General features: G+C 38.8%; 1 protein-coding gene across 9 annotated transcripts in view; it reads right to left on the bottom strand.

Annotated features, from left to right (window-relative positions):
- Positions 1–27,728, bottom strand: part of LOC149078955 (plasma membrane calcium-transporting ATPase 2-like) — a 167,879-nt gene that overhangs the window by 135,653 nt on the left and 4,498 nt on the right. For 3 of the 9 annotated variants that reach the window (XM_089241178.1, XM_089241182.1, XM_089241183.1), the window contains exon 1: positions 451–1,001. The exons of 2 other annotated variants lie outside the window; for them this stretch is intronic. The gene's annotated coding sequence lies outside the window, so the exon portion shown is untranslated. Of the gene's footprint in view, positions 1–450; positions 1,003–27,728 lie in introns of those variants that run through there. 4 more of the 9 variants (XM_089241184.1, XM_089241186.1, XM_089241180.1 and 1 more) reach the window with 3 other exon arrangements.

Genomic DNA, 27,728 nt, shown 5'->3' with positions numbered 1-27,728 from the left:
CTCTTATTACTGAAACGATCAATAAAAACTCAAGAGGGAAGATTCACGTAAATTTTTTTCTGAATTGTTGTATATAATTTTTCCCATCCGTTATTATTCATACTTACTTGTATAATCAATAAAAAATTTATTTCTCGAAATAAGGATAAAGTCATGTCCATAGAGCAAAGACTTTCGCCGATTATCTTTAGTTCTCAAATTTGCATGATAAAACACTTCGGTAGCAAATCTCATGAATAAAAAATCAGAACTACATTTGATAATTATTTACATACTCTGAAAGAATTTTTGTCCTTCTATAATGCATCATAAAATATGTAAATTGAAATAGAAAAATGTCTATTTTCGAAAACGTTATTTTTTAAAATATTTTGTTATTGAACCAATTTTTTTTTTTACATAGAGATTTAAAAAAAGAGGGGGGAGAGAGATAACAGATTCGGGGCTTACCCATCCGGAGCGAAGAAACAAAAGGGAGTCCCAGGAAACAAAAGTTATCCAGGGTGTGATGGGCAGCAGACTTTGTGGACCACGGACACAAAACAAGCAAAACGTCACAAGTGGCACATGAAAAAAAATTTCTGTGGGTTTCCCGGCGAACCCCCTCAACACACGGGATTCCGAAAAGTTCCCCGAATAAAGATTGTGAGGAGTAGCGAATAGAGCAGCATGAGAGATGAGATAAAGTGGAGGAGAAAAGTGTGTTTTTTTCCTCAGACCAGGAAAGATAACGGCTCAGACAGAAGCAGTCACAGAATCACATGAAAAAATTCTCATAACTAACACCACCATGAACCGCTTCTCCTGCAGGACATGAAACACAGCAGTTTTCCCTGGCTGGGTTAGCGCTGCCATCTTGGAAAACGAGGAATGCTGGGACGGGGAAGGGAACACTGTTATAGGAAAGGTGGATGGGGATCACATAAAGAGAGAAAAGTAGAGGGCGCCGAAAGAGAGAGAGAGACTCGTGTGACGTCAATACATCGTCAAAGGTTGAGATGGAAAAGAGAGAAATTAAGATGGAGGGAAGAGTCGTGTAGGAAGAAGAGGAAACGGCACAAGAAAACACACACCTATGGCTACGCCCGCCCCAAGTGACATACACACTACTGTGCCACCGACACTATATACCACCACCATTCTTCCATCCACCCGCACACAACCACGGAATGAACGTTGTTGCTCCTACCTGAGGATGTTATATCTACTTGAGAAAAGGTGAGCCCTGGGAAAAGGAGGGGAAAGAATAAACACGCGACCGACTTGCAATTTACCGGAAAAGAAACAGTTCATAAAATGCATATATATTGTATAACACGTAAACTCCAAGTCGACAAGAGTTTTGCTCTTATATCGACATGAAAAATTCGGAGAGGAAAACATAATCCGGAGAATATAGAAATAAACACCACGAACTAAAACTATTTCGACGTTGAAGATGCCCGGGAAAAGGGAGATCAAAGTAAAATCTGCATTAGACAGAGCACTTTCGCACGCTACGTGTGGTAACTCCTCCTCGATTACCATACCAATTATGAACACCACGGGTATGAACTTCATAGGGCCGTCATAATACTTGTACTGTGGACGGTGCTATATAGAGCCATGCATACGATTTCTTTTAGCGACATAAAAAGTAATTATCATAGCGTCATCGGATGTTTTGCAACTGAAAACTTGACATAAATTACTATGATGAACTCATCTTGCGGAAGTGGAACGCATCGTTAAGAGTTTTTACGATTTGAGATGTCTGTGACGAACACAATTCTTTTTGAATTCCCGAATAAATAGTTTAATTAGCATGTGGTATTGAATGGATTCGGTATGCTCCTCTTATTGATTTTTTCCACTCAAAACATGTCGATACGTGTATTAACAGTTTTTTAGCCTCAACGTTAAAATACTGAAGCTTCGTGACGTCAGCGTGATCAACAGGTAACTTATTTTTCAGAGAAATTAGGAATCCTTCGCCTGAAACCAACACAAATAAAAAACCAACGATAAAGACAAGGAAAACTTCGCATCACGCCGACCACAGCCTGATTTTGTTCCGCTGAGCAACCGGGAGTTATTTTATAACCAACCTCTAAGTGGGATTCCCAGTCAGCGCGATAATGTGGTTGTACTGTATCTTTTAAAGACGACACCCACAGTCAACCCTGTAAGGATTCGTGGAGTGATTTTTCTTACCATTTGTATTTATCGTTGGTTTTTTTTATTGTTTGCAGTTAAAAAAAAAGTTTCGATAGCTTCATCAAAATTTTCAAGTAGGACAAGATGAAGATAATTATGAAAGTCTACACCCAGAATTACTAATCTCATTATTCCTTCAGCATTCATAGGCGGAATGCTCCGCGAAATTGTGAGTAGCCCTTATAGCAGAGAGCAAAATAACACGCTTCCACAGTACGTAAAAACCCATTTCTTCATCGATTCGTAAAGATACGGACAGATAATTTTTTTCACACCGAGCACAGCTCAAGTCTATCGCCATGGGCAATTTACTACCTAGCGAGTTGTGCCGGAAGTGTGTGTGTACCTAACAGTCGGAGTGCGAATCTAGTGTTGTCTGATTTTTCAGTGCTGCCATCTACACTTCAGAAGTGAAGTGTAATGACTGAATACTTGTATTGTTGTAGGCCTGTTGCTCTCTGTGGCGAGACTTTTTAACGGGGAGATCGGCCCGCATTAGCGCCTTGAAGTTGGGAACCACAGAAAACAAACTTCAGCCGACCACCACTGTGGGCGAGACAAATAATTTACAAGGGGAAGGGTCACGAAAACCAAAATTCATCGACTAAGTTTAACAAATCTTCGAAAAATTAAATTATTTTGAGGCATTAATGGCGAAAAATACCACTAATGGAAAATAAGTGCTCGAAGAAAAAATAATTTTAGCGTGCGTACACAAAATAAAAAAAATGAATTTTCTGGAAATTTCTCACACATACATGTGAAAACGTCTGTGCACGTAACAATATCGATGACGTAATGACGTAAATAGTTTCGAAAAATGAAAAACACGTCACTTGCATGATTCAGAAGACGTAGAATTGGATAAAAGTTTTGTGGAATAAAAACGGTGTAAGCGGATTTTTATTTTATTTTTTTGCTTTCCAAAGAATGAAAGGATCTCTTTGTCTTTCTGTATCGTGACTTGTAAGTTTGCACGAACAAATATAATTTATCTGAATGAATAGAATAAGTTAAACAAACAGAAAATATTAAAATACAGAAGCATTTTTATTTTCACAAACCATGTCACATATGCATATGCTTCGGAGGGCCGTCGCAACTCTTGCGACGTCTGCATTTTCTTCGACGTCACCACATTTCCATATCGGTCCTGGACATGTCTCAATAGAATCGTTCACGGATCTTCTGGAGAGACTTGGTCATGGCGAAATGTCCAACTGTCGGGCTTCCGTGCAACTCTTTCAAACCTTTTACTCGGCCTCTTGGTAGGATGAGTTGACACTTGAACGTCTTCCCGTCCTCCAACTTCTATTTGCGGAACAGTATGCCATCTTTCATCTCCAGGGAGTCCCATAGCGCTCAGTATCTTTTGGTCGTCGGACTGGAAGAGGCGACGTCTTGCCGTTAATTTATTCCCGGTGGATTCTTTCAAGTCCATTATTAGTTGTATGTTGGGATCTTCTAGTTGGGCCTTCTAGGTGGTTTCGTCACTTCAAAGTATCGTCAGTAGAGAAGTTATCTGTTTCACCATAGGGTTCACGGCCGTACTTCTCTTCTGCCTCGATGCAATGACGACAGTTCTATGGACACGGTCTTCTCGATAGGGTGGCGGAACTTCCGTTCGATGTTCCCTTACGAAGCTGGATTTCTATGTCGTACTCCTGCATATCCGCTATATCCATCGAGCTACTTGACCCCGGGGTTCTTGAACTTCAACAGACAGCTCAACGAGGCGCAGTCCGTGCGAAGGAGACATTTCCGACCGTAGTGGTAGTGATGGAAATGTTCTACAGCTTTGACAATTACGAGCAGCACTTTCCTAGAAACGAAATAATTCCTCTCAGGCTCGGACAAGCTTTTGCTGAGGTAGGCAATGGCGTGTTCTTTGTCGTTCACTTCTTGCGATAAAGCAGCTCCGATTATGTTATTGCTCGCGTCCGTGTCGAGGATGAATTCTTTCTCTGCTCGTGGGAAGGAAAATATTGAAGTCGATGTTAGCGCTTTTCCAGTGACATAAAGACCCTTTCACACTCGTCATTCCACAAGAATTTTTGCTTGGCTTCAGTAAGTCGATGGAGGAATCTACCTATTTTGGAGAAGCCTTGGACAAATTTCCGGTAATAGGCGCAGAGTCCTAGGAAGCTCCGAAGCTCGTGCACATTCTCTGGTCGCTTCTAGTCCTCCACTGATTTGGTCTTCTCAGGACCCGTTCTTCTACCCTCTCGAGAGATGTGACCCAAGTGGGTGACTTCGTGTCTAAGCAATGACACTTTGTCGAGCTCAATTTCGAATTGGCATCTCTCAGCTTCTGAAGGACTCAAATTCTCTACATGTTAGGAGAACGCCCTTTCAACTATTATGTCGTTGAAGTGCACGAAACACGATTTGTAAGATAGTCCATATAAAATGGTCTCCATCAGCCATTCGAAGACACTGGAGCATTGCACAAGCCGAACTGCATCACCTTGAACTGCTACAGTCCTTATCCGGTGGTGAAGACCGTCTTTTCTCGATCGTCCGGGCATATTTCCACTTACCAATATCCATTGTTCAGGTCCAGAGTAGAAAACTACTGATCTCCGGAAAGCATGTCAATAGTGTTGTCGATTTTTGACAGCGGATAACTATTTCTTAGCGACGTTGTTCAATCTTTTGTAGTTGCCAAAGAATCGGGTGGAACCGTCCGTCTTTCTCACCACCAAGATCGGCGACGCCTAGACTCGTTGACGGCTTGATGATGTTAACTTTAATTTCCTCAAGCAGGTAACCAACTTCTTCGTGCTCAGCAAGCGGAGGTCGTCTAGGATGTTGTTTGATTGGTGAATGCCCCCCCCTCCCCCCCGGTGTCGATGATGTAGAGTCAAGCCGCTTCGGCCAACATCAGCTGATGACGTCGAGAAGACATCTCGAAACTTCCCGATAGTCGACTGAGCGGGTCTTTTTTGGTCGGGATCCAGCTGGGCGTCTCCTATCGGACTCTCTAACAAACTTCCGGAATTCTCTGGTTGGTTTCAAGAAGAATAACGAACCACACACGTGACGGGAACACATGTAGCGATCTCTTCACCCTTCCGAACCCCCTTCGGCTTATCACTAATCTTGGCTAATCTAACGAGGATGACGTCGTTCCGTGAATCCACCAGAGCGGCGGCAATCAGCAGGCCGTTTTTGTTTTCGCCTAGCTATCACTTGGATGCTCTTCATTCTTGATGGAATCGTGAAATTTCTAACAGCGAATATTTTTCGGGAAAGTATCTCTTAGCTGTCACTTCCGAATAGGGCGAAGTTCTCTTTCGGCTTGTGCAGCTGGTTACTTCTCTAGTCAAAGAAAATTCTGTATTTTCTCAGAAAGCCCAATCCGATAATGCGTGGGTCTTGAATGGCAACCCCAAAGAGGGTATGACGGTGGGGGGGGACCACAGCGAATTCCACCGTCTTCCATCTTCCCATGTACGGTCATCTTGTCCTCGACAACGGTCTGTAGCGTCAGTAAGGGTGCCACGTATAAAAGTTGTCATCGGAATTTTCAAGCCAAATCTGTCCGGACGATGCTCACGTTGGCTACGGTGTCGATGGCCATCCGGCAAGGAAATCCGTCAATTTTACCTTCCACGTACGTACTATGGTCTTCGCAATGCGGCTGTGATACAGTAGAGCATCTCCTTAAAGCGATATCCGCCCCGCAAGACGGCAGCTTTTCACGGCTCGGAGCTTTAAGAGGTGTCCCCACTCTTGGAAACTGACACCAGGCAGGATCTTCGTAGGTGGCCTACCTCGTGGCACCTCCAGCAGCCTAGATACAGTTAGTGACATCATCCTTGACGGCAGAGCTCGTGGTCTCTATCTTGTCATTCACGGCGGCGATGGAGATGTCGACATCGTTGACGGCAGCAATAGGTGTATTGACGGTGGCAGCAGATTTGTTCATCTCTTCCACGATGCCCAATTTTATCTGGCCCATAACATTTATCAACTGGTTCAGCTGTTCTCGCATCTCGTCCATGTCTATTTTTCTGGTCTTTACCATTCAAGTCCTTGAATTATCCCCACTTCTGACACTATCAACACTTGTTCCGGATAATGTCTCTCACAAGCACTTGAAATGGCAAACCCAAAGTAATTTCACGGGCAACATAAATTTAATTTATAGCTATGTTCACGCATTCACAAGCAGCGATTTCGACCGACAAATATATATAAGACCGTCTCCCAAATGAAATTCTACAAACTACTCTTAGTTCTGCGTAAGCGGCGGCACTTTATACACACGGGAGGAGCTTCGAAATTATTCTACCATCTTCTCGAGAGCTCCCAACCTTTCCCTTAGCGTCATAACGTCGCCAAATTATCGACGCTGTTGTCAAACATGCCAACTCGGCGATATTTATGGGGCATTAATGGTTATTTACAGGCAAAAATGACAATACATGATAAATAATGACTTACATAATTTTAGTAACAATATCTACTTGAGAAGTGGAAATGAAGTAGGGGAGGGTTACAAAAACTACAATTTTTACTTCATAAATTAAGTCATGCAATGTAAATAACAAAAAAAAAAAAAAAAAAAATTCAATCCGATACAGCACGAGCTTCATTTCCAACGAAAATAGCATAAAATGAATTTTAGGCAACCGAGTATGAAGTACCCATCAGACTGTACAAAAAAAATTTCCAAAATAAATCTCGCTTTACGCTTTCATAACAGAGTATGTGAATTTCTATCTCAGAAAACGTGCTTGTGCTTTGGAAAAAAAAATCTAATCTTCTTCGAAACTTAAAGCTGAATAAATTCAGGCAAGGGGCACCAAGTATTTATTTTTATGAAGTTCGTGGATTGAAAAAAAAAAAAAAAAATTTAAATTTGCAGACTAAAGTGGCAGAAAATAAATTGATGTAGGATTCTGCCATTTTAGACAGTCTTACCCATCACCCCCCCCCCCCCACGAACTCGTTTTATCGAAGAATATTGGCTTGGGAATAAAATGCGGGGGACCAAGGCAAATCAATTTTTTTACACACCGAAGCAGGATTAATTGACGAAATAAACAATTTTCGAGTGACAATATGATGCAAAAAAAAGTACGGAAAACTGATAAAATTAATAATGTCTATGGAAATTGTGACAAGAAACAGTTGAACATAAGTAGACAACCGTCACAAATATATTCCCGATATGCAGATGTGAGATCGCCCTGGAAAGATAAGACGAAAAAGAATCTCTTCAAAACAAATCGAGCATAACCGATGATTATATTTCACAATACGCAATAATAGGTAATGAAGTGGGGGTTATCTGTTTAATTTGCCGGCCGTCGACAATTCGTGTTGCGTGACCTGCATGCGAAAACAAATTCGCACGCGATAAGAAAATGTCGGAGGACGATTCTCGGTGGCAGTTGTAATAATTACAACAAACACGGCCGTACATCGTTGAGCACGGTTCAATTCAAAAAATAAGAAACACGATTTGGAGGGCAAAAGTAATTGAATATCAGGGTCATCTCATACGAACTATCAGAAAAGCTCGATAAATAACAGTAGAGGCAGGATATTTCTTTTGATGGGAAGGAAAAGGGCATTCAATGAGAATCACCTTACCATTTGAAATGAAGTAGTGTTGAAAAAGAAATATATACAATGCAATGTTAGTGGTTGAAACCATAAGCTCTGAATTAACAGAATATAATTAAGAATGGCTTTACCTCATGTGTTCACCACTATCACACGATCAGGCAATAATACTATAGTCGAAAGAAACCCACGATTTTTTTCTTTTTTTCATTTCATGATGCATTACCAAAACATATATGAGGGGAAAAAACTAGTACATATGATATCCCCACTTTTTTCTTCCCATCTAAAAGCTTTTAAGAGCTCTTCACACAAAAACAAATGTCACTACGCCACTTGTTCCGGGTCTCTTTCTGGAAAAAAGGGACGATTCCCGAAAGGAAAAATGAGGTTCTCGTGGGATAAAACTAGTGCTTTTTCCTCCTCTATTCTTTTCCACACAAACTGGAGGGCGAAAGAAAAAAATACCATAACGGCCGTTGCAATTTAATAAAATATCGTGAACGTTAGGTCCGTCATTTAGACGCTCTATATGCCGAGTCAAATAATGACGCCGAGACTAAGAGATTAAGAAACATTAAAAAAAAAATTAAGAGAAAAACAACTCCCATTGATAGCTTTTCCAGTAACCGAAGGAAAACATTGTTGGAAGTTTGAGACATCGTTTTTTCCCTTGTTAAGTTAATGCAATGCCATAGAACTTTTCACTTCTGCATCTGAACGATGAAATCATAATACAAAAATAAAATCTGACCTCTAGGACTCCCAGTTCATTTTACCAACAGTGTGAAAAAACTGCACCGTCTATATGTTAATCGAATGATCAGTACTCAAATACGCATTTAGAACAGTGTTTCTCAACCGGGGTTTCAGGCGAAATATTAAAGGCATAGACGAATGGTACTGTACTGATACTTTTTCTTTCAACCCGAGCACCAACTCCGACCCATCGCCAAAAGCACAGTAAACGCGAGCTACTTTGGTCCGGAGTCCCCCTTTATTTCGGAAAAAAAAATTCGGAATTTTCATAGTTTTTTTTGCCAAGTAGCGGTACTAAGCAAGACAACTGAGTGCATCGGATAGTTCACGAATGGCCGACTAGGCAGCAACAGTGGTTGTTTTGTATGCTGCGATTGCACGTGTTTTTTTTTCATATCTCAAACTTTCAACTGTGGGGGTCGTAATCGAGCTTTGTCAAATTAGGTAGGTGCTTAATTAAAAACACAATTTAATGCTTTCAATTGTAGTATGATTTCGTTTAATCTTTCATTTTTTCTGAAAATATTAATTGAAAAATTAAGCTCTAGTAACTTCCAAAATGAGACCTATTTTGGCCTAACATTTTGATAGGCAAAAGTAGGTCGTATTTTCGCAACAACTAGGTAACTTGTTTATGAGTCCACTTAAAAACATAATTATGCATTGAATAATTTTGTTAATTTTTTTAATGTATATCCTATTTCAAGTTTTTGATTCAGACTTTAAAAGATGGCATATAAATACAAGCGTTAGCTTGGAAGTTGATGTTATGCAGACTACAACAATGATCACCTTCAAAACTGTTTAGAAGCAATTATATCTGTTGAAATAAACCAAAGGCAAGTTGCAGATGACTTGCAAATATATCGAAGCATCATTAAAAAAAACAAAAATGCGTTTTCTAGCAAACCGGGTCGTCTCAAGGCCAACGAACTAGCATTTGCTAATCACGTTGACAAAATGTGTGATTATGGGATCCGAATAATTAAGCCTCTAAAGCCTGTTAAAAGGTCTTTTTTCCCCCCTGGTCAATTTGTAAGATGTATATATGATTTTCAAGTAAAAGTTTTATTACGAGCCCAGGGTCAAGAAATACCCTAGCTTCAATGCTTCTAAATAGGAAAAAGTGAAGTGGGTTAAAGTTACTCCCATACAAAGGTAACATTGGCACAAAATGTTTTCATTTTTTAAAAATTAGATTAAGTTAAAAAAAAAATCTGTTTTTCATTTACACATACTTAATATAAACTGAAGAGCCAAAAAAACTGGTACAGACATGCGTATGCAAATAAATAGATATGGAACCAATCAGAGTACGGCGCTGCTGTCGGCAACGCCTATATAACGCAACAAGTGTCTGGCGTAGTTGTTAGATCGGTTACTGCTGCTACAATGGCAGGTTATCGAGATTTAAGTGAGTTTGAACGTGGTGTTGTAGTTGGCGCACGAGAGATGGGACATAGCATCTCCGAGGTAGCGATGAAATTTGGATTTTCACGTACGAACATTTCACGAGTGTACCGTGAATATCGGGAATCCGGTAAAAAATTAAATCGACGACATCGCTGCGGCCGGAAAAAGATCATGCAAGAACGGGACTGACGAGAACCATTAAACGTGACAGACGTGCAACCCTTCCGCAAATTGCTGCAGATTTCAATGCTGGGCCATCAACAAGTGTCAGCGTGCGAACCATTCAATGAAACATCATCGATATGGGCTTTCGGAGCCGAAGGCCCACTCGTGTACCCTTGATGAATGCACGACACAAAGCTTTACGCCTCGCCTGGGCCTGACAACACCGACGTTGGACTGTTGAGGACTGGAAACATGTTGCCTGGTCTGACGAGTCTCGGTTCCAATTGCTTCGAGCTGATGGACGTGTACGGGTATGGAAACAACCTCATGAATCCATGGACCCTACATGTCAACAGGGGACTGTTCAAGCTGGTTGAGGCTCTGTGATGGTATGGGGCATGTGCAGTTGGTGTGATATGGGACCCCTGATAAGTCTAGATACGACTCTGACAGGTGACAGGTACGTAAGCATCCTGTCTGATCACCTGCAACCATTCATTTTCATTGAGCATTCCGACGGACTTGGACAATTTCAGCAGAACAATGCGACACTCCACACGTCCAGAATTGCTACAAAGTGGCTCCAGGAACACTCTTCTGACTTCAGACACTTCCGCTGGCTACCAAAATCCCCAGACATGAACATTTTTGAACATATCTGGGATGCCTTGCAACGTGCTGTTCAGAAGAGATCTACACCCCCTCTTACTCCTACGGATTTATGGACAGCCATGCAGGATTCATGGTGTTAATTACATCCAGCACTACTTCAGACATTAGTCGAGTCCATGCCACGTCGTGTTGCGGCACTTCTGCGTGCTCGCGGGGGCCCTACACGATATTAGGCAGGTGGACCAGTTTTTTTGGCTCTTCAGTGTAAGATGGCCTATCGTTGTAAAAAAGGCTACCAGAATTTAAAAGTAGTAATAATATTAGGTTTATTGGAAAGTGAACTTGAAAATTTTACAAAAATGGGTCAAAGTAGCCCGCATTTACGGCAATTATTAAAAATCTCTTGCGAGAATCAGATGTATTTATACTGCTTATACCTTACCTCTACAACAGTGGCGAAAAGCTCTAGTTACGGGCTAGACTAGATTGTATGGGGTACAGGGGAACTCGCATTCCATCTTTGAAGTAAATAATACATGCATTATTTCAAGGGTTCCACGAGGGCTAAAAGGTTGAAAAACGTTGATTCAGAGTATTGCATCCCTCCAAAAATTGCAAAGTAACAAACTGGCACACTAAATGGGATACACAAAAAAAAGGTAAAAAAACTTTCAAGGGGAATAAAATGCGATTAGCATGCCACGCGTTCTATCAAAAGCAATGACCCTTTTTTCCCTTAAGCTTCAACTGAATGAAAATATTCCAGGATAGCTTAGACAACTTAAAAAGAAAAGTAACTGCAGACGTAGAAATGAGACCATTCTAGCATGAGGTGAAAGAAAAAGAGCTACTGCTGATGCTCAAGAGCGCTGATAGAGGGTACACAGATGCAGGAAAAAATAAAAGTCATAGTTAAAGACTTCTAAAAACAGTGAGGAAGACTTGGACGGACGCACCGAGCAGCTTTTGAAGACAAACTCATCGGCGGCTGGAGAGACAGTCGAAAAGGGAACCTCAACTATATATAGATAGCGAATGTTCTTTCCGCATTATTCTGAATGTGCAGCAGCAAAAGGAATACGAAAAACAGTAGAACTCAGTATTAGAGAGAAGGGAAGTCGACTATGAAAAAGCGAAATATCAATGTCAGGAGCAAAAGACTTTTCCCCCCTTCAGCCAATTTCATCAACTCTTCACGTTTGATTTTTATTACTGGTTTCCTACAGTGAAACTTCTCAACTAAATGGTCGTGTGAAAAAATTGCCATACGCACCTGAATTAATTGCTTGTAGCATATATGCATCGAATTCCCGAGAACTTATCCGGACGAATACTAGAAACATTGCACTGTAAACTCCTGCTAACGCGACATGTTTCGAGTAACGCACAACCTTTCTGAAGAAAATCGTAAAGGAAATAATCAATGGTATGCAGTAAATTCAGTTGATAAGTAGGCTATATAAATAAATTCGTTTATATTTTCACTTCCATTCACTGCGAATGGCAATAAACAACTGTAAAGTAGTAGAAAAATAGCTCATTTACTTCATTTGCAGAAATTTCTCAACAGACGTCATCTTTTAACTTTAAATGGAAAAAAAAGAAAAACTTCGCAGAAAAATGGCGCCATCCACATTATGTATAAAAAATATATGCGAAAACGAATAAATGTGAACGTATCACCAATTTGGTTCGATGTAAAAAAAGCTTCCGGCAAAAAAAAAATAGAAGATAAAAACAAGGGTGGTATGGGAATCCATATTGTTGCTGAACAGAAGGCGACCTCCGTATCTATCAAAATCTACGAAGGGGAGGGGGAGAATGTGACAATAAAAACGCATATTTCACGGGCTGCTAACATCAAATAGAAATATGCCAATACCATTGATTCACCTGTTGTCGAGAAATTGGTAGAAACTTATTGATAGGCAAAAAGTGTCGAGGAGAATCATTCCGAGCGAGTAAAAGGTAGGTGTGCGTGTGTGAGAGAGAGGTGAAAACGTGACCGGGTAATAAATGACTAGGTGTCTTTTTATTTCATTCACATCTATAAAATGCCAGTGACGTCAGAATGAAAGAATTGAGAGAGGGGGTGAGAAAAAACACGAACGGAAATGAACGAGCAAAAATCGGTTTTCCATCCCGAATAGAGGAAATGACTAAAGGTGGACTGAGGTGGTAAGGACGAGAGGCAGAGGAATATTCAGAAGCCTCGCTTTTCATTTCGATGAAGAAATGATTCGATAGTTCCCTGACATGAAAGAAAATTTCTTCATTGTAATGAAAATACCGAATAATGAGACTGAATACTAAAACGAGAAAAAGAGGAAACAAACAAGCAAAAAGCGATGCGATTAAAAGGTTCGACCTTGTAGACCTCGTATCATGTGTATTTCGTACAGTATACGTATATAAATACGCATGATATTCGGGGATACAGCACATGCAATTCGAGTAAGAAGTGACGGCATTGATTACGTATGAACCGCCACTAGCCCCCAGTGCCATCCTACGTACCCAGTACGCACGAGGAAATCATCGTATACCGCCGTCATACGTACCAAGTACGCTCCCTGAACTTTTGAATCTAATAATTTTTCTCGGTCAGAAATTGCATTTTAAATTCAATCAATTTACTGTATTTTGTGAAATTATGTCTTTTCTCCACAATTTAAAATACATAGCCGTATTAAGTCTTTAGGTTATCACATTTGTTATCATATTTTTATTGTGAGTGATGAACGTTGCTGCTTAACATGTAGGGATACGAGATTATTATTGCAAAGAGAATGCTTTAGCCCCTTGAGCTGAAATGCTCTGTATAATTGTTATTCCAAAGAACATGTTATAGTACCCGTTGAGCAAAACGGCCCAGCATAATTGAGTTAGTAGTTCTTTGTTGCGGCCACGAGGCTGAATTATAAACCCCATTTTTGGCAGCGGTAGAAGAGAAAAAATAAACAATTTTAAAAATAAAATAGAGATGGGACGAATAATCGGCCACTATTCGGTGTATTTGCCAAATATTCGGCTCGGCCGAATATCTCTGTAAATCTAAGCACAACAAACTAATTTTAAATGTTTAAATTATGAGATTTTCCCCCATCAATTAAAAGTTTACTGATTACATTTTATTGAGTGGTGTATATTCGTTTCTGTGAAATAAGTTATGTCAGGATGAATTTCTAGGATAAGGAAAACATGAAACTGAAAATATAATCCTACTTCAATAAAGTGGAAGTGAGCATGAATTACACAAGTTCAATAACTCACGGATGTAACCAGACAAGATATATATTGAGTTACTGAAAGGGACAAAGCATCTAAAGGGGAAAATAATGAAACATCATCGATATGGGCTTTCGGAGCCGAAGGCCCACTCGTGTACCCTTGATGACTGCACGACACAACTGTCACAAAGCTTTACGCCTCGCCTGGGCCCGACAACACCGACATTGGACTGGAAACACGTTGCCTGGTCTGACGAGTCTCGGTTCCAATTGCTTCGAGCTGATGGACGTGTACGGGTATGGAGACAACCTCATGAATCCATGGAGTCAACATGTCAACTGTTCAAGCTGGTGGAGGCTCTGTGATGGTATGGGGCGTGTGCAGTTGGCGTGATATGGGACCCCGATACGTCTAGATACAACTCTGACAGGTGACAGGTACGTAAGCATCCTGTCTGATCACCTGCACCCATTCATGTTCATTGTGCATTCCGACAGACTTGGACAATTTCAGCAGGACAATGCGACACCCCACACGTCCAGAATTGCTACAAAGTGGCTCCAGGAACACTCTTCTGACTTTAGACACTTCCGCTGGCCACCTAAATCTCCAGACATGAACATTATTGAACATATCTGGGATGCCTTGCAACGTGCTGTTCAGAAGAGATCTCCACCCCCTCTTACTCCTACGGATTTATGGACAGCCATGCAGGATTCATGGTGTCAATTACCTCCAGCACTACTTCAGACATTAGTCGAGTCCATGCCACGTCGTGTTGCGGCATTTCTGCGGGTTCGCGGGGACCCTACACGATATTAGGCAAGTCACCAGTTTTTTTGGCTCTTCAGTGTATAATACAAACCTCTCATCATTGTATTTTACTCTGTGCGAGCTAGTCTTCGGCATTTTATAGATGAAGAAATATACAGGGTGCATAGGTAACAGGGCGCATATCATTTTACAAGCGAACCGTTGATCTTAGAGGCATACTTTCAATTAGAAAAAGTATCTAAGTAATGTGTAGGGCTCAGATATGTCATTCATGTTGCAAGGGGTTGTATAGTTCTTAGAATAGAAATGTTAACTTTTTATATGGACACTGTGCTCAAAAACCCAATTAGGAAGTTGTTGCCCTGTCGCTTCTGTGATGCCATTAAAAAAAAAACCCTACATTTCTAAGTTCGGGTTTTTGAATTAGGACATCCGTATAAAAAAGTTAATTTCTTTTAAATAACTATTCAACTCCTTGCAACACGAATGGCATTTCTGAGTACTACACGTTATTTAGATACTCGCCGCCTCGCAGTCCAGTGGTTAGGGAGCTAGCTTCTGACTGTGCAGGTGTGGGTATGAGTTCGAATCCAGGTTCGGGTATGGATGTCTACTAACACACTAATAAATTCCCTGGACAGATCGTTAAGATCTCTTGGGAATATGTGATCACATTTTATTGAAAAAAAAAAAAAACTTTTTCCTAATTGGAAGTATGCCTCTAGGATCAACGGTTCGCCAGTAAAATGCCATGCGCTCTATGCATCCTGTATATGTGCTTCTTTGAATAAATTCTATTAATTCCACACGATTTAAAAAATTAATCAGTTTTTCACCGAAATTTTATACTTGAACTGAAGCAACAAAGCGTGTTACGATGTAACACAGATCAGTGTTTCCCAAAGGTGGCCATGGAATGTACCAGATAGGCGATAATTAGGCGATAATTAATACGAAAATAATATAGGATTCTTTGGCCTCGCTCAAGAAGGGAGCGATGAGAAACATTTTCTTCTGAGAAAAGGGACTAATTTAGGAACCTATACCACGAATGCTTTAGGAATTTTTTTTTTAAATATTTTAATGTAGTTAGAAAATCGTAAACACATAGAAGAGGACACACACTGTTTCAAATCAATAGAGAGAGGCAGAACGATACGAATACAGGGATAGAAAATTTCCGATAAATTTGATAATTTGCGAAGAAGCTCTTTCGAAATGCCAATAATCTCAGTCCCCCTTCTCCAACACCTTCTATTTGTAGAGTTAAAATCGTTGAATTTCGTGTACATCAACAGTTTTCATCCTCCAACCACCTTCCACGCCTCTGCAGCGAGACTAATACGGAGCCGATCTCCCCATTAAAAAGTCTCGCCGCAGAGAACAATAGGCCTACAACGATGTGAAATCTTCAAACACTACACTTCTCTAGTTCGAAAAATATGTGGTACATAGCAGCGCTATAACAAGCATTACACAGAAACAAGCTTCACGTTAGGTTCATAACACGGACATGCACATTCCAACATGTACCAATTCTTCAGAAATTCCGCAGAGGAATATGAACGAGGTACATGTTATGCCCAAAGCAGAATGTGAAAAAATCTGCGACGTACGTCGCAGAACAATTACCGCTACTGCAGAACAGTTTGGAAGAATTTTAAGAAAATGCGCAAAAAAACACTGTTACATGTATGGGGATTTTTACCGCAGAACATTTCCAGTCAGCCGAGGGCTCGTCGCAGAACAGTGCTGAACATTCTGCTTTGGGACATGTGTGGTTTAGTAGTAGTAGCCTCCAACCACAAAACAAAGCTATTTTTATACTTCAAAGAAAATATTAATCTAACGTACCCTAAAGGTTTCGAAAGATATCTAACAAACACTGAAGATTTCAAAAGATGCGGTTGTTGCCAGTAGCCTACTCGAGACGTGAGGATCCGAATTTCGATTACTGAATTAGAAAGTGACTGATCATAAATGCCCGATAAAAAAATGTTTCAAAAATTTCCTGAAAGTTTATATAAAGACAGCCTTAAAGCATACGATTGAGAAGAAATCAAATTTTTTATATCCTAAAGTAGAATCTTCATTAAATTTCTCAGAGAAATATTTATGAGATGCGTGTACGTTTTAGTAGTAGTAGCATCCTCAAAATCGTTTCTTTTAACACTTCCTATCGTTGTATAAAGTTTCCGCCATGAGCAAAGTATGATCAGTGATCAGAATTCAAATCACCTACCAAAAACCGAATAAAACCTTGCAATATAATTTTGGAACTTGACAAAAAAATATATGAAGTGTTTAAACACAGGGTGTCAACTAATAAATCCAATTCCGTCCTTGGAACAGCCAATGCAAGAAAAGAAACCGGTGCGGCCTACATTTTAACACACACTGAACATGACATATTTCTATCTTTCTACGTCAAGCCCCATCAACGTGAAATTACGTAACATACATTCACTACATAAGCTACCACTATACATGGCAATCTTCAAGGTAATCCACGTGATTTGCAACGCAATCATTCATTACATTTTTCAAAGACTTCACTCGCCCAAAACGGACATTTTATGAGAGAGAAAAATCCCGAACCCTATTATCGCTCATTATACCAGTGACGATTAAAAAAAAGTAGAAAATACAGAATAGTACCTTTACTTTGAACAAACATTGGGAATATGAAACGGAGTACCATGTAACATAGTTGATGACGCTTTCAACAGCTCTTATAAAACATCCCACAACTGAAACCACGAAATTTTACGTCACCCTGTCAGGCCAAGGACAACTCCGTTTTCATTATTTCCGTAATGCCATCATGGGTCAGTGAGAGTGTTTGTAATATGTTTGAAAATAGATTATCATCACACACCTCACGAATCAAAAATATAAATAGTATTTCCTGGTCAAAATCAAGGACGTATGTCTTTTCAGTGACGTCTTTAGTGACGTGAATTGACTGTGAACCGGTGACGGAACACGTGGGCTTCTAAGGTAAGCCCACGATACAATAAAAAAGAACTATTTTGTTAAATATTTTTTTTAAATACGCTTAAGTGTTTTTTCTCCTTTCTTCTTCAGTTAAAAATTCGATTCTTCGGCAAAGCAGGCAAGAGAATAGCAACTTCTAACAACCACCATCATCTCAGATGCATTTTTACCACCATAGAGTAATAATAGTAGTATAGAGAGAGCGCGAGGGGTTACAATGTGAAGAAAGGATCGGAGTCACGTGACTCCGGTCAAAAGGCTGGTCAGAGAATCTCGCTGGCAATGTTTTCCTTATGGCTGTTCGTATGATGATCTACAGACTTATTTTTGATTAGAATGGTCAACGCTTGTGCAGCTTTCGATGTTCCGAACGGTTTAGGTAGGGGGGGGGGCAGTATCCTTTCACAACTGAGTACTTTTTTGCTTATTTCCCTCACAAATTAAAAATTGGAATATTAAACTGACGATTCAATGGATTTCTGAATGGATGACTGAATATGGTATCAGTGAATGTGTTACATTACATAACATAATATGATGCATTATAATTATATACTCATAATTAATGTATGATTAGAGTAATTATAATGTTCTGGAAAGATAATTTTTTCTGTTTTAATAACACCTAGTATAAATAAATTTTCGAAATTAAAAGTGACAAAGTGAATGAAGAGAATATTTAAAAATATAAATCAAATAGGCTATATATATGAGAGATCGGCTATATAATAAGATTTAAAAACTCAAAATTCTTAAATTAGGAACTATCCCTTATGGAAAATAAAACAAATTTCGTTTTTCAATATTTGTTTACATTATAGAATTGATTTTTTTTTTCAAATCCGATACTCCCTAAATATTTTACAAAAGAATGAATGAAAGTCATTGAAAAAATGAAGGAAAGTTTTCATCAACTTGATCGAGTCAAATTTCGTTACAGCAACATCCCAGAGTAAACACGAAACCAGTTCTGCAAAAACGAGCCAAATGTAATAGCGCAGAACCTGTTCTTTCCCCGACAGTACTGCTTATCTTTTCTTCACGTTCGACAAGTTTTATGAATAGCATGCGCCGTCTATTATATCTTTAGTCTATGGTTACCACACATGCCGATCGCATCAAACGAACTTTCAGGCCCATGTTGAGAATCACAATCCTCCCAACCTCTTATAAAAATGAAAAACTAAACATAACTATTTTTATAAACATTAGGACCAATCAGACTAGGACATAGTTTAATCAGTTATGAGTCTTTAAATTCTCGAAACGAACCATGTGAAAGGAATATAGAACGATACATACAAATATTTTACAAGAGATCACAACAGGTTTCGTTAATCATTAAACACGCCAAAAGCATTAATATGCGTTCTAGAATCAATGGAGGGCCTTGATTTCCACTGTTAAAGGATATTAGTAACGTCCTAGTTCGTTTCAGTTCTCTTTCGTATCCGATGAGACTTTTAGGGTATATCTGCTTAATATCAGGGTCACTTCAAAAGTAATGCACGAAATGGTGCCACTGTGATTCGAGGGACGAATCTCAGTGAAAGTGATTGTAGAACTTGAGAAAACAGCACGTTTCTTCCCCCCCCCCCATTTCCTGTTGTACGCCATTTTAAATTGAGTAGTGTTAGAAATTTTCTTCACAAGCAACTCACTCGGGTAATATGGCGATTATCTGGATATTGCAGCATTACGATAGAAAGTACATTCAACGACGAGCATTCTTGTTTCCCATAGTTTATCGATAAAATTTGAGTTGGAGACCTAGAACTAGCTGAATTGAAATTGCAGTCAAAAGGAAGGAGTTCTTTTCACCACGATGCTAAAAATTTCTTCGAGCACAAACAAAGGTCAAACGAATGATTATCTTTGCGTGTATGTGAATGATTATTAGGATGCGTAAATTTCGTATTTATAACCGCGATAAATGCGAAATTTACGAAATAATTGCGATAAATTCGAAATTTGCCAATTTTGACGAATAAAGGTTGAAATTTGATTTTTTTTACTACTTTTTCGCGAAATCTAGGTAATCTACACTTTTTGAAGTGGAAACTAATTTTGCTCAGTACTTGACAGCGTGCTTGAAAGGGAAACCACAAGCATCACTTCTTTCCCCTTTGACATTGTGTTAGAGGTAAATACAGTCCCCCAGGGCCTATGTAGCCCTTAGATGATTCGAGAAGTGAAAGTGTATGTAATAACCGACGTGTATGTTATTAGGTAGGTGTTGAAATGAGCTTGCGTAGCAATAAGATATATGAATTATTGAGACTGTCGTGGAAAAAATAAGCTTATGCTTCACATGATTGGAACATGGACGGAGATACGGAGGGGCGTGAGGGCGTTGGCGCCCCCCCCCCAAAACTTTTAATTATAATCACCCTGTATATAGCTGATCATTTTTCATAAATCTTTTACTACTATAAAGTAGAACCTTAACCTGGTTAACTGGGCCTAACAGTGAAAAAAGTATATAAAAAAATTATTGAATATTAAGACTCGGAGGTATACAGTAGATGTGCTACTTCTTATGGGAAAGAAAATTAAAATGTCTGTGAGGTAATGTAACTACTAGTACTCTAGTCTTTGTCAGGACAGCTGGTGTCTTTATTGGATTATAGGACCACCTGCCCCTAGCATGATGGTGTCACTACTGTTGCTGCTTCTTTGTGAAGGGAAAAAGAAACCCTGAGAGATAATACACCACTACATTTAGATGTGTGATGCAATCCTTATTCATGAATTTGCTAACGATAGAGCATCAGAATGTAGCCAAAGGTTAGAAAATGTTGTAAGAATGAGAAATTTTGGCTTTCGTATATAACTTTAAATAACTAAGATACAACATATGAAAAATATATATATATTCTGGCCACTTTTATGAGACTTTTTGAAAAAAAACACTTATACCAGCGACTCTCAACCGGTGCTCCGTGGAGCCCTTGGGGCTTCGTATGCACTTCCCAGGGGCTCCGCGGCCACTCGAGGGAAATAAAATAAATTAGCAAATTTGATAAGTAAATAAAAAAAAAAAGAGGCTTACAGGGTTCTACCATAAAAACTATTCACAAAAAGGGCTCCGCAAGTCAAAAAAGTTTGAGAACACTGACTTATACCATCTTATGCCATTCAAAGATATACCATAAGAATGTACCCCAAGAATATAAAATGTGGTAAGAATTAATTATTTTGGCTAATAATGAATAATGAATCTGATATTTTTCAAGGGGAAAAAAATAATATTTAAGCTACTTTTATCTCATTTTTTTTAAAAAACCAGTTTGGTTATAACCGAGGTAAAAATGCATAGACGTGAATGGGCCAAATTTGAAGTATTTTACATCCGTATGTTTTATCCACCGATTATGTTATAAGTGTACTCGACTGTATATGCAACTTTTTAGAATTTCGGAAAATGATGCTACAAAAAACATATGAAAAATAAAGTTAAATTAATATAAAATAGAGATACATTAAATACTGCAATGTTAGATTTCAACCAAGTATTTTAACACTTTCCAGTAGCACGGATGGATTTTTTTTAATGCGAAATTTTTGATTTGAACTGTTTCATTTATTCGAGGTTTTTTTTTTTGTGAACGAAAGTGAAATTTTCCATTCGGAATTCGCTATTGTGAATTGAATAAATGCAAAATTTCTGATTAAAAAATTTTTTTTGCGAAATTTACGTATCCATAATGATTATGTTTGCGTGCGTGTATAATGACTACCTTATCGTGCAATTGTTGTAAAAGCAGTGGCAATGCTTTTCTGTCACGCTTATTCTTCTTTGGACTCATATCAAAAGAGGTCACTCTCCGCTATTCAATCATCATCATCAACAACAACCATTTTTAATCCACTGCTGGATGAAGGTCTCCTCTAAATTTTTCCATTCTGCTCTGTCTAATGCTTTAGCCATCCAGTTGACTCCAACCACTTTCCTGATCTCGTCAATCCATCTTGCGTGGGGACGCCTTCTCGGACGTTTAACAGCACGGAGTACCGGTCTCGAATACTTGTGGTCCATCCATTGTCCTATCTTCTTGCAATATGTCCAACCTATTTCCATTTTAAGCGTTTAATTCTTTCCATGATATCAAATACCTTTGTGCGGCTTCTTATGCAAGTGATTCGTTTTCTGTCTCTTCTTGTGATGCCTAACATACATCTTTCCATGCTCCTTTGCGTTGTCTGTAGCCTTTGTATCGTCTTGCTAGTGAGTGTCCATGTTTCAGCTCCATAAGTCAGTGCTGGTAGCACACACTGGTTAAAAACGTTTCTTTTCAGACATAACGGCATGCGACTCCTCAGAATTACGCAGTTTTTGCCAAACGTGCTCCATCCAATCCTGATCCTTCTGTTTATTTCATTAATTATTCCGTTGTCCATGGTGATTTCTTGTCCCAGGTATACATAGCTTTCTACTTCTTCTATCTCTGTGTTGTTGAGCAAGATTGTTCTCTTCAATGCAAAGGGGTTGAACATAACTTTAGTCTTTTGCAGATTCATTTTGAAGCCCACCTGAATACTTGCCTTCGCCAATTCTTGTATCATTTCTTCTAGTTCGTCTGGATTACTGCTGATAACAACGATGTCGTCTGCAAAACGCAAATGGTTGAAAAACTCTTCACGCATACAAGTGCTTTTGTGCATACAAGCTCTAAGGAAATAAGTTCATTGTTTCAACAGTGTAGTGATTTCGCGCTCACCCGACATGCGAGAGGACATGTGTACGATCTCCTAGTAGAAGCAGTTGAACTTTCTTTCTTGAATTCATCTTCGCATCAGCCTGTAGTTAAAACCTTTGTAAAGCGTCTCTTACCGTCATACAGTCCACTAAACTTTGGCTTGTTGTCCAAATATGGGCGTCGGAAGTGCTTTAGAATTGTGAGTGTTCAGTTTGAATTTTACACCCGAATTTTACCACAATTCTGACGTGCGATTCCATTTTGGGAATGCTCGACCAGGACCGCAACTGGGGGGGGGGGGGGCAGCAGGCGGGTCTGGTGACCACGGGGGCACCAAATTCACTCAACTGATTCTTCTACATTACACGGGAACCCAAAATACGTGCTCGCCCCCTGCTAACATCGTTCATCGCTTGTCTCGTTCGGCCTTTTGCTAGACCCCCCCCCCCCGGCATAGACGCCGCAGTCTCCAAATAATTCCCCACTTGGACAGAAACAGCATATGCAAGGGAAAATATTCTCCTTGGAAGAGCTTTCTACGTAGATTACCGGTAGCATCCAAAAACTGAATAAGGGGGGACTGAATACCCTGGACGAAATAAATTATCTCCTGAAATAACGTATTGTAGTCATTGAGAAGCAAAGAGACTATACATTTGCATGTTGTGAAGAGATATCACCTATAATAAAATATGTATGCAAATAAAATGATAGCGTGCATTATTTATGAAATAACCTACGTAACTACTGTACAACGTAAACTGCCATAAAACAAAAAAAGAACACAAGTTCACATTTTTTAAGTGTCCCGATCTTAGAAGGCAAAAACAAAAACATGAAATAAAACATCAGACTTTTGCACGTTTCGTAAAAATAAGGACATTTTGAGCATAAATTACATGCACCTACTTGAGAAAGAATGAAAATATTCCTAAAAGGCATATTCAAAAATATATATATTCTGAAAGCAATATATTTCAACATTTACCTAAAAAAATCGAATACCTAGAGCTTACATAATTTGGTGTCAAGAGATTTTCAGTGGCGGGCCTCGAACACGAAAAAAAGAGAAATGATGATAAAGAAACCTTCTTGGAAATTTCATCGGACAGCACCGATAAAACGTTACTTATTTCCTATACGTTTCAAAAGCGTCATAAAAAACATAAAAGAAAAGCTGAAACAAAAGAAAAAAAGCTAGAGAGCCCAGAAAACTAAAAATTATGGTCTTGCAAAGTTTTTTCTTTCTTTCTTTGGTGAAAACAAAAACTTGAAACAATGCTGGAAGAATAAAGACAGGGGTGGGAAGTAGCAGCTATTCGACACGACGGACTTTGCCGACACGCCAAAAGGCCATCAATTTTTTCCCTTCTCAGGGAAAAAAATGTGTGTATACATACATATGTATAAAAAAAACTACGAGTAAACGTGATACCACAAAAAATCGCGAACAGTTTATTTACTGCAACGAATTCCTTCCAGAGATGTTTAAAAAAAATCGCTGCTTCATAATACATAAAAATGAAAAATATTCAAAAGGGGGAGGGAGTTACCAATACTACACGAATTGTATATATATAATACGAGAAAAGCTATGTAGGCCCGTGTTTTTTGTTTTTCCTTTCAAACGCTCGTCCTTGAGTTGTTGAGAAGAAAAAGACCTATTTCTACGAGATTCCTGGTTATTGATTTCCCGAAATTCGTGAGTTTTAAATTTTGGATGGATCGATGTATATTAATGTCTAACATATTACGGCACAGTATAATGTTACAAAACATTTTTAGAATTTTATGTATATGCTACCGAAAAAGGGATAAACCGTGATTATACATAACTAGGGCTGGTCCGATTAATCGGGTCGGTTAATCGCAATTAAAAATTTCAGTTGAATTAATCGACTCGATCAATCCGATTAAAGTTCGATTAAAATTTAAGTAAGAGGTTAGAAATGCGACTTGATTTATTTAACGAAACTGATTAAATGCCCTACATTATTGTATCAATATATATAACACTAGCTATAATACCCGGCGCTGTCCGGGTTTTCTTCAATGAGACCTTTTCGATCACGTGATATCTCCCTCTTTCTTTTAGGGACATACAACCGTGTCTAAGTTAACCAATACTGCGCCTTCCTGCGTGACTCATGAAAGAAACAAATCTAGATTTAAAGAAACGTAGAAATGAATATACAGGATGTTTCAAAAAGAATCATCCAATTTAAAAAACTGAACTTTTCAGCTTTTAATCCGTTTTGATCGAATAATGTACAAACGGTGGAAAGAAGGAAATCTCGAGTTTCAGACAGTTGCCGACGCGTAACGCTAACGCTCTTCCTTCGGCCGGGGCGGCTGAGCTTTCTTTCAGTGTTTGTCAAGATTGGCTCTTCCCACAGTTAGGAACAGATTCGGATGGCTTCATTTTCCAGCAAGGTGGGGCACCGCCACACTGGAGCTTGGCCGTTCGAGAATTTTTGAACAGTCGCATTAATAAACGATGGATCGGCCGTACGGGACCTGACGAGATTCAGTTGAACATCACTGGCCTCCAAGATCGACGGATCTCACTGTGTGCGATATCTTCTTGTGGGGGTTTATAAAACACTACGTTTATGTGCCTCCTTCCACGTACATTTGCCAAACTGAAGATACGCATAACAGCAACGGTGGATGCAAACATGCTCGCAAAAGTTCGGAACGAATTTGACTACCGTATAGATATATGCCGTACATCCCAAAATGGACATATTGAGCACCTTTTATTTGGTTTGTAAAAAAACTTTGATTAGACATGCAATACAATATAAAATTAATCTTAAGTGTCTATGTTCAATATTTTTCGTAATATACGCATTTCAAATCGGATGATTCTTTTAAAAATACCATGAATTTTTTCCCCTTTTTTAAGGGGAGCTAGGTATTTTGATTCCCCCCCCCCCCAAATTTCAAGTTATCTATCTGCTTGTTTCTGCTTCCGAAAATGCTTGATTAAAGTAGTTAAAGCTGTGTAATTTCTTCGATGTACACTTTACGGGCCCATAATTAATTTTAAAACAACCTAAACTATATGAATTTATGCAGTTGAATATTAGAAGACAATACGAAGACATTAATTTTCATGCATGAGAGGTTAACTCATGCATGAGGTTTTCATGCATTAAGATAAATAAAAAGTTGAAATCAATATTATTGCATGGATAGCCAACTCAAAAGTAGGTCTGGCTAATTACTTCATGTTTATTTTTTTTGGGCTTCGTATCTCTAAGCGAACTAAATATTTCAAAAATCGAGAATTCAGTACAATTTTCAAAATTAGTGATGTGGCGGAAATTTCCGCATTTCTGCAGTAAAATCGGCAATTTTAACACTTATTTTTATTGGGATCATCATTTGCCTGACCCTCAAAGTGGTGGTGATGATGATTCTGACGTCTATTCAAAAAGTCTCATTACTGGGAGGATTGAAAAAGTGGCAAACCATTAACAAAGGCATAAACCATTGTAAAGACATATACACGTCTGAAACGCATTGCTAGGGAACCACTGTAACCAAAATAAACGTTCCGAAAGTGATTGTTGAGTCCCAGAAACCATTGTTGCCCGACAGTTTTTCCGCCAATTTCTGGCATTTTCCCTGCTCTGACGAACTTTTAAAGTAGCCTATCGTTCAAGTCGGGTTCCATTTGGCATATATGTAAAATTTGGTGACGATCAATCTAAAATTGTAGATTTGTATAGAAAAAACACACATACAGACAGACAAAAAAGTCAATTTTATACATACATATATATATATATAGATTTTCGAACCAATTATTGAACCAATATTTTGACCAAAGTTTTCGGCATTGGAAAATATAAGTTCATTCAACGAAAAATTGCGATCAGTTTCAAATTGAGTTTGAGGAGAGTTTTAAAAGGTAAGACAAAAATTTATTGTCGCCACTATGAATAGTAGTTGTTCTTATTCTTGGAATTATCAATCCCTCTCCTCACAAGCACCATTTTAGAGGAGTTTGAAGAACAAGTAACAGTATGATCAAAATATGACTCGAAATCAGTAACTAAAATAATCGATTAAAAAAACAAGATCCAAATGAAGAAATTCCAGGTTTTAACAAAATATGTTCAGCATACGAGTATTAAATTGTTTCAAGTGGCAACCTTAATTTCTTAGTCTATTCCACTATTTCCCAAAGTGGGCCATATCGACCCCCGGGGAGAAATGGAATGGCCCAGGGAACGATAGAAGGTGCGAGTATAACACAGGATCCTATGGGTTCACTTGAGTCAGGGGGACGATGAGAAAAAAAAAAATTCCGAAAAAAGGGGACGATGGAACAAAAAGTTTGGGAAAATATTGCCTATTCCTATACTTGTTTATACATAGTAAGGTGTAATAAATAGGTGCATAAAATGAATAAATTACATTTATATAGCATTAATTAATATTATATAGTGACGGAAAATATTCGATTAAAATTTTTGATTAATCAGTTAAATATTTTAATCGATTCCCAGCCCTATACATAACCACTAATCGTCTTGGTGAGTTTTGTAAATTTCACTACATTTGCCACCATCACCTATATGTATAATGTTATTCCGAAATGAAGTTGAAAGTTTTATAAACATTACATATCGAATTGATCATCCTAGTCTGAAGTTAGCCCACACACACATTTCATAAATCTACAGCAGCTGGAAATAGTGTTAGCAAAATGGCACATTAAACCTTCAAGAAACTAGCATTTGTGATCAGCAATAAAACCAACAAGCCCGACCAGTCATCGTGAACTCGTCAATTCGTAAACGCAAACAATCATGTATATTTGCGCAGCTGCAATCGCTGCAACGAATACTCTCGTCGCATTATAATCATCTTCGGCTCTGATAATGATTCTCCATGTTTCCCGAAGTGTAAAAAGAACATATCACCAATATAAATATTTTTTTCGGACATTAGAAACAATTTCTTCACAATTTTAGAATCGGAGAACAATCATTTTAACGCCTCCAGCTACGAAATGAAATGATCTCCAGTTTCACGCTCTACATAAGTGATGCCGCTACGAACCGCGACGCACACTTTGAGAAACACTGTCATCACGAAAAAAAAAAAAAAAGAAAGAGCCTCGATTTTTTTCTTCAAAATTTCTCTCCCCAAGACAGGCACACTTCTTCGAGTTAATTCTGCAAAATTCGACAATGCTCCATAACATTTTAACCCTCTAATCGGCATTGACGAGATATTTCGCCTTTTTAAAAGCCTTCTATTGTAGCGATGGCAAGCCCAGATATTTTA

The sequence above is a fragment of the Pholcus phalangioides genome, unplaced genomic scaffold (genome assembly GCF_987345545.1).
Source record: "Pholcus phalangioides strain wild (caught in Gottingen) unplaced genomic scaffold, Ppha-v1.0 ptg000013l_1, whole genome shotgun sequence".
Taxonomy (NCBI): Eukaryota; Metazoa; Arthropoda; class Arachnida; order Araneae; family Pholcidae; genus Pholcus; species Pholcus phalangioides.
Note: the sequence above shows the minus strand (reverse complement) of the source record. Positions and strands in the feature narration are given on the sequence as shown.